The sequence below is a fragment of the Vigna umbellata genome, chromosome 3 (assembly GCF_029865625.1).
Source record: "Vigna umbellata cultivar VRB3 chromosome 3, Vumbellata_1.0, whole genome shotgun sequence".
Taxonomy (NCBI): Eukaryota; Viridiplantae; Streptophyta; class Magnoliopsida; order Fabales; family Fabaceae; genus Vigna; species Vigna umbellata.
Genome location: NC_142167.1, coordinates 42,497,752 through 42,506,008, shown reverse-complemented (window position 1 = coordinate 42,506,008; position 8,257 = coordinate 42,497,752).

Genomic DNA, 8,257 nt, shown 5'->3' with positions numbered 1-8,257 from the left:
TTAGTGAATCAAACAAAAGAATAAAAAAATTATAAGTTAATCTACCTTCAACCTATAAAAAATAATGGAATTGAATTATTTTTATTTTGGGTTGAGGTTTGATAAGAGCTAGACCAAGCTCGTAAGCGAAATCAAGAAGGAGAAGGGTGACGACTATGACTGATCATGGTAGCTCGCTACTGGCAAAAAAATGAAAAAGAAAACAGAAAGAAAAAAAGATAAAAAAAAAGAAGATAAAAATTCAAAATAATTACATGTAACATCTACCAAATAACGTTTAAAACGTATCGATTTAACAGTGAAAAATCTAATATTATATGATTTTAAACAAACCTCAAAAAATAAATATTAAAAAACAATTGAATTCTTTAATATAGAAATAAAAATATTAATTAAATTTTTTTATGTAATAAACATACATGTAATTAAAAAAATTAATGATAAATAACATTTATCATTAATGAGTTCAAACAAAATCAACGAAATAAAAATATTTGTATGTAATTTTTTTAATTATACTAAAGCGAAATATATTAATAACTAGTTGTATTGAACTGATTATTTATGGTTATATGTTTTCAAGTTATGTTGTATTTATTGTGTTTTGGGTAAGAAAGTTATGATATTTCCCTCAGTATTATTTTATATACTTATGAATTTAATCCTTTAACTTATGTGTTAAATAACTAGTTTTGTTTTGGAAATAAAATACCAGACTGATTTTAAACAAAACAGAGGCAAACACGGTGCATCCATCAAGCTTTACGTGTATTTGATGGTTATATTACATCAGTACAAACTCCCAATTTTTATTTGATGACACATGCTTACAGCATCGACACTAATACTTATACATTAAAGTAGCAAACTCTAGCCAATTTAGGTTTCAAATTGCAATTATTGTAGAGCATCTTAAAGCTTTGATGCAATTTGAAACTTTTGGCTAATCGGAACCTGGTGGATCAATTGGTCGAAAGTTGGTTGATTCCACGTTATGACCACCATGTCCAGGACTCCTCGGAGGATGTGGATTTTTTGTGCTTTGTTGCTCCTTCGGTGGCAACTCCTGTGTGGTTCCAATGGGCGGTGGCTTACCATGATGTCGTGGTTCCGTGTGTGGTGGTTTACCATCACGATGTGTTGGATCACCACTTGGTGGTTTAATACTACGATCCGGTGGTAAACGACCATCAAACAATGTATCTTTTATGTGTGGTGGTTTATCATTATGATGTGATGGTTTACTATCATCATCATGTGATGGTTTACCATTATGACCATCATGTCCAGGCTCTGGATGTTGATTTCCTGTGCCCTGTTGCTCCTTCGGTGGCAACTCCTTTGTGGTTCCCATGGGCTGTGGCTTACCATGATGTGGTGGTTCTGTGTGTGGTTTACCATCAGAATGTATTTGTTAGGTTTCTGGGTATGAAACCTAACTGTCTCACAGCACACACTCACTCAATAGCACCCAAATGGTAAGAAAAGAATGAAAATATGTATTCACATCAACCAATGTCATGTACAACCAGTAACTGGGAGCATAATCCCCCTCCAGGATCAAGGTTCCTGTCTATACAATTGATATCAAAAACTCTCTCCCTACCAGACCCTCCCTTGCCTTCTTATAAAGGCAGCCCACTTCTAACTACCCAACAACAATTAATTCCTAAACTGAACAATTAATTCTTCAACTGTTTTCTCTCTCCTGCACACCTAATACCCATTATAACCTATCATATTAAATCCTATCATTACACCCTGCTGCAAAACAACCTTGTCCTCAAGGTTGGTACAATAATGCTTGTTCCCATGGCTCATCTTCATCATAGGAAGGGAACCCACTGGCTGCTGCCTCCAATTCAGGTCTGGAGGCTTGGGTGGTGGTCTATATGAAAGAATTGTTGACTCCTTTAAGAGTTGCTTTTTTTCCAGAATTCCCATGGACCCTATGATTCTTCTATATTGCCTTCTGACCTGGTGACCACTTACATGGGCCTGGATTTTAACTCTTTTCTGATGAATGATCAAGAATTCTTTTCTCTTCTTCCACCCCCAAAACCTGTTTTGTATTTTTATAGCAGCAGTACTGGCGAAGCCCTCTCCTTGCCCAAATTTGTTCATCCTAGAAGCTAAAAAGGAAAGAACTTGTTGATCTGACCATCCAATTCCTTCATCATCATCATGTTGAGCTAACAGTTTCCTCTGAATGTTAAATTGCAGCCCTGCAAAGAAATATCTCTGCCATTGGTCTTCTAGTGTTTTGTATGTTTGTGACAACCATATTTTTTCCCCACTCAAGACAGCTGCATCTTCTACTTTATTTCCAGCCATCATAGTCACCCTGTTCCCACCATATTCTGCTTTCTTTCCTCTGTCTTCACCCTTCTTCTCTGTTTTATCATACACATCACAACCTACCCCACTATCTCTCCTAGAAACGGCAGCTTCTGCCACTTCCTGGGCAGCAACACAAACAATGCCTCCATCACATTTTTTGTCTTCTGCACTGATATCTCTTTCTCTTTCCTTCCCAGAAACAACAACTTTTGCCACTTCCTGGGCAGCAATGCCTCCATCACATTTTTTGTCTTCTACACTGATATCTCTTTCTCTTTCCTTCCCAGAAACAGCAGCTTCTGCCACTTCCTGGGCAGCAACACCAACAACTTTTGCTACTTTCCCAATAGTAGTAAAAACAACAGCTTTTGCAACTTTTCCAGCAGCAGTCACACCAATGTTTCCATCACAGTTTTCATCATTGCCTTCCTCTCCACATATATTTTCTTCTCTCCTATTCTGTCCTTTAATTCTTGCAAAACCATCAACACTCAAAACTGCAGCTTTCGTTTCTCTTTTCTTCTCAAAAACAGAACCTCTAACTCTTCCTCCGAACCCCCTTATCAATGCCTCTTTCAGCCCTTTCCAAGAATGGTTCTTGGTTTTATTTTCCCAGGCCCTGAACCAATAGATTGCACCTCCCTCCATGCTAGCATAGGCCAATCTTAATTTTTCCCCCGCTGCCACGTTTTGGATCTCAAAAACTTTCTCTGCTCTGGATATCCATCCCTCTGGATCAATCCCCTCAAAAGTAGGCAATTCTATCTGCTTCCTCCACTTCTGCTGCCCTTTGCCCTCGTCTTCCTCTAGCTCTTCCTCTGAACCATCTTTCTTTCCTTTCATGGCAGATTCATCACTTCGTGTTGAGCCCTTTATCTGAATCTTGATATTCTGCATCATTTCTTTTATTTCTTGGATATTTCTTCTCCATTCTGCTAGCACTATTTTCTGTCCGCTGGCCCACCTTTCCACATTATCGATTCTTCCTTCCATCACGTTCTCCTCTCCAAAGGATCCGGTAGCTTCTTGTTCCGTCAGCTTCTTGATCCGGCAGCTTCTTGATCCGGCAGCTTCTTGATCCGGCAGGTCGGACCAAATTGTTAGGTTTCTGGGTATGAAACCTAACTGTCTCACAGCACACACTCACTCAATAGCACCCAAATGGTAAGAAAAGAATGAAAATATGTATTCACATCAACCAATGTCATGTACAACCAGTAACTGGGAGCATAATCCCCCTCCAGGATCAAGGTTCCTGTCTATACAATTGATATCAAAAACTCTCTCCCTACCAGACCCTCCCTTGCCTTCTTATAAAGGCAGCCCACTTCTAACTACCCAACAACAATTAATTCCTAAACTGAACAATTAATTCTTCAACTGTTTTCTCTCTCCTGCACACCTAATACCCATTATAACCTATCATATTAAATCCTATCAGTATTGGATCACCACCCTGATATGGTGGTTTAGCATTATAATCCGGTGGTAAACGACCATCGTACGATGTATCTTTTATGTGTGATGGTTCACCTTTATGTGATGCATCTTCCATGTGTGGTGGTGGTGGTTTACCATGATGTGGATTGGGATGACTGTTTTCAAAATGTGGTGATGGTTTATTATGATTTGGTGGTTTGGGAGTATGTGGTTGTGGTTTAGAATCATTGTTTGCTGGTGAAGAGGATGGAAGGATGGCAAGGGAGCTTGTAACCAAAAGAAATGCTATCAGTAAGACTAGCATGTTTTTGGGAGACATCTTTCATCAAGTTCTGAGGAATGTGGATAGTGGTGAAGAAACTAGGGCATAGCAAGTGGCCTTTTATAATGGTTATATTCCATTATTCACTGTCATCAAACACTGTTTCCTCCTACGTAAGCTTAATCCCACCACATTATTGCACAAATATTTGTGTCAAGCACTTTTACATAGTGCCTTATAACTTTATGCATTTTCTGATGTTTATGGAGCCCATGAAAGATAAGTAGAAATTAAAAAATATAAATAAAGACAGAGAAATAAATAAAGATGTTTGTTTGCGTAAGTAAAATGTCTCAAAAGTATAAACCAATTTTTTCCATTCATGAATGTGTTAAAATTACTGTCATGATCTCGTTTCATCTCGCCAGTATGTAGTTGATTTTTGAATTTTTATAAACTGTATAAATTAGAAATAATTTTTATTATATAAATCATTGTCAAAATGTATGATCATATAATATTTAATTTTAACACTGACCGTAAGACATATTTTTAAGTTAAAATTACGATAAAGTTATTGAATTTCAGAATAGTTTACATGCTTAACAACACTAACATATTTGAATTCGGAATATTAAAATTCGAAAAGAGAGTTAGAATGAGAAAATGGATATTTAGCATCAATACAAAAGTTGATCCAAAATAGTTATTAACATTAATTTTGTGTCGCACTTTTCATGGAGTTCTATAATCACGTACCATAGTTTGTTAGCGTAGAGTTTTGAAAGTCGATACTAAATGGATATTAATTCACATCTTAAATTAATTTTTTAATTAAAACAATTTAATACGATTTTTGTTTTTAACAGTGTTAGGACAAGAAGTTAATTGTTTCAATTTTTAAAAAATAGAAACTCAAAACTTATTTAAATTTTTTTACCAAAAATAAGAATTATTTGAAGGATTAAATCATTAAATTTATATAAAAAGTGAAAAAAAATATTATAAATTATTATCAATCTATTTATCACTCATTTTTCTTTTTTTGTATATACCTCTCTCCAAATTTATCATGAGATGTTAGATCAACAATTTTTGTCTTTCTTCCTTTAACAAAGCATTTGGAAATTGTATGGTATGCAATATGGGCTCTTCAGTCCATCCACTCAATGTCGTTCGGTCCAACCGCTACAACAAATGTTGGCCCATAATTGGACCAACGTTTAAGTTATTATTGGACCAATAGTTCAGCAGACGATAAAATAATTAAAGATATCTGATTAAAGACATTGATAAGTTATTTATCAATAACCAACCGAATCTAAAGGTAAGTCTGTTTTTCTTTTATTGGATATGTGTTGGTTTAAGATCCATAAGACACTTATACATATAAGGTCAAAGCGTTCTACTTACGTTCGACTCATACTCTACGAGACTAAAATATTCAGCTGTGATAAATAGTTCATTAAACTGCTCCTATATAACTTGAGCGTCAGAGCGTCATAGCAGTCGACAAACGAACAGTCCAGACCGAAAGCGATCAATTCAGACTATCTAGACGAGCGGAGCACATGACTCAGGCATTAAAAAGCAAGAAAGTCACGTCATAAAAAGTATGTCTCTTGGTCCTACACAATCCCTACCAAAACAAATGAATCCTAGATTACCTCTTTACGTGTACGATTGGCTTCAAGAACTTTTTAATTTTTAATCATATCTTTAGTTTATTTCTTTCACGTTGGAATTCTTATGCCTTTATTTACTATAATATTTTAAATTATCCACAGAAACCAAAAGTTTACTTCTGTTTACCACTGAACTCCCGCGAAACATTACTTCCATTAGCTCTTTAATATTTTATATGGTAATTAAGGGTGGAAAAAAAATAACAAATCATTAAATTCAATTTATAATTATTTTATTTTATATTACCTTAAATTTATTTTAATGACTTTATCTCAAAATTTATGTTTATATTTTTCAAATTTTAAGTTAAGGCCATTTAATTATAGATTTAAATTAGATATCAGATAATATTTTTAATTTTGTATCAAAATCAATAAAGTTATCAAATATTAAGTCTCAAACTTAAGTAAGTTTGGACTATATCAAATTGGGTCCAAATTATGCAAGGTGAGGAAAGGCCAATCCTAAGACTAGTCGAGTAGGTGTTTCACACTCAAATAAGATCAGATCAAAGTCAAGTTATGTTGTGTGATAAGCATGTCTAAGTTGGTCAGGTCAAATCTAATTAGTCAAACTAATTTGAGTCTATTCTAAGTGAGTCAAGTTAGAATTTGGATTGATTTGTACTAATTTGAGTAAGGTATCTCTCAATTCGATTAAAATAGATAAATTTTGTTGTGTTTAAACAAATTCACATTAGCCTAAATCAACTTAAGTATGCTCATTGTCTTAGAGAGATTCACATTGGTTTTAGTAAGCATAAGTCCATGCCAACAGGAGTAAGTTCATGCTCATGTTGGATTGAGTCATCCTAAGTCCACTTAAGATAGAAAGGTCCATGTTAGTTTGAAATGAAAACATGTCAAGCCAAGTGGATGAAGTCAACCTAGTGCACATAGTGTGAGTTAGGTTAGGTTAATGTCACACAAAATCGACTCAAGTTCATAACTAAGTCAATTTGAATTTTGATCGAACCTAATCGGCTATATTAAACAAAATCAAGACATGCTTATATTAAGATAAATTGGAAAGAGACAAAATCAATTCAAATTCATAAATATTAGATCAAACCAAAATAGTTTAGGTTTAACTCGAACTGAGTTAACTACATAAATCCTTATTGGATTGAGTAAGCTTGTCCAATAAAGATTTTTGAATAAAATTATGCTCTCTATATATAAAAATTACAAAGAGAATTTTATTTTTAAAATTAATTTTAAATTTAAATTTAAGAAAATAAATTTAAATAACAAGCTATTTCAAAAGCTTTTTTTTTTTTAATTTATTTGAACTGAATGAGTAAATAATCTATTTGGTAAATTAAAAAAAAAAATTAGATAAAATATTTTACATTACTTAGAAAAGTTTTCTTGTTCTAAATTATTGTTTTGGGGAAGAGGCGGAAAACTGAGTGAAGAAAAAATATCTTTCTTTTGTTTTAAAAATGTATTTTACATTTTAGTATTCATTTGTAACTACCCAAATAGTAGTTTCTCCTATCCACATCTTACATTTTTTAAATTTATCTCTACATTGCATCTCAATTGTTTCACTCACATTATCTCTTTCCTTTATGCAACTTTCTTCAAGTACGTTCAAATGATGTTCACAAATCTACAAATGCAAATCTGAAACCATAATTTTTTGCGAAGAAAGGGGTTGCCACATGTCAAGCTTTCATTGGCACGACCATCCTTAGTCAACGCTGGTCCTAGTCACATCATTCAATAACTACCATGTAATTCACTGATTGGTGCTGTGGACATTTTGTCGTTAACGACTTAAACCTTGTTAGCAAAAATGACCAAATTGAACATAAATTACACAATTAGGTACTACATTGAACATTCGAAAAAAATGAGTCTCACATCTAACAAACAAAGTTGACAAAAATAGAGACCAACAATGATATTAAGCCTTTTTAAAAAGTCGTCACTTTAAGAGTTAGTTGCAGGTGGGAAATGACATAACATTACACTTCTGTTGGTTATTTAACTAAAGTAATAGGGACTTTATGTCTCGGTTTTCCTTGAACCGAAGCGTATAAGTTCGTTGAAATTGCAAAATATCATTGCGTTTTCATATATTTTGGTTTTCTGTAAACTGAAGCGTATTCACCGTGTTAGTATCTCAATTATGTAATAGTGTTATGATGTTTATGGAGCCCATCAAAGACTGGTAGAAATTAAAAAATATAAAGAAAGAGAGAAATAAATAAAGATTTTTGTTTGCGTAAGTAAAACGTCTCCAAAGTATAAACACATCTTTTCCATTCATGAAGATGTGTTAAAAATACAGCTTTACATTTTTAATTACCTCTTTACGTACGATTGGCTTCAACAACTTTTTTATTCTTAATAATATCTTTACTTTATTTTTTTCACGTTAGAATTCTTATGCCTTTATTTACTATAATATTTTAAATTACCGAGAACCACAATTTTAACTCTGTTTACCAGTAACTCCCACGAAGCATTACTTTTAAAATTTAATTTCAAAATTAATTCTAGATTTGAATATAAGAAAATA